The sequence below is a fragment of the Penaeus monodon genome, chromosome 33, assembly GCF_015228065.2.
Source record: "Penaeus monodon isolate SGIC_2016 chromosome 33, NSTDA_Pmon_1, whole genome shotgun sequence".
Lineage (NCBI taxonomy): Eukaryota > Metazoa > Arthropoda > Malacostraca > Decapoda > Penaeidae > Penaeus > Penaeus monodon.
In genome coordinates, this window is record NC_051418.1 from 25,146,171 (window position 1) to 25,146,560 (window position 390).

Consider the following 390-nt stretch of genomic DNA (forward strand, 5'->3'; position numbering starts at 1 on the left):
GTCAGTTAAAATGCAACATTATCGGCGGAATGATTGCTATCTACGGGGTGCGATAAGGTCCTGATAAGAAGGGAGAGGAGATCCAGCGAGGAGAGGGAGGAGGGAGTGAGATCCTGCGAAGAGGAGGAGGAGGAGGAGAAGAAGATCCGGAAGGGAGAGGAAGAGAAGATCCTGACAAAGGGAGGGGGAGGGGAGATCCTGAAAAGGGGAGGGGGGAAGATCCTGAGGGGAGAGGGGGAGGGGAAATCCTAAAAAGGGAGGGAGATGGAGATCCTTTGAGGGGGAATAAGAGAAGATCCAATAAAGGGGAAAAAAGGAATGGAAGGCACACTCTGAGGGAGTCCTGCCAGGGAGAGGGGAAGGAAATCACAAAAAGAGGGAAAAATTACT

General features: G+C 51.8%; 1 protein-coding gene across 1 annotated transcript in view; it reads left to right on the forward strand.

Annotated features, from left to right (window-relative positions):
- LOC119594312 overlaps window positions 1-390 on the forward strand; it is a 60,122-nt gene that overhangs the window by 34,558 nt on the left and 25,174 nt on the right. The window lies entirely within an intron of this gene.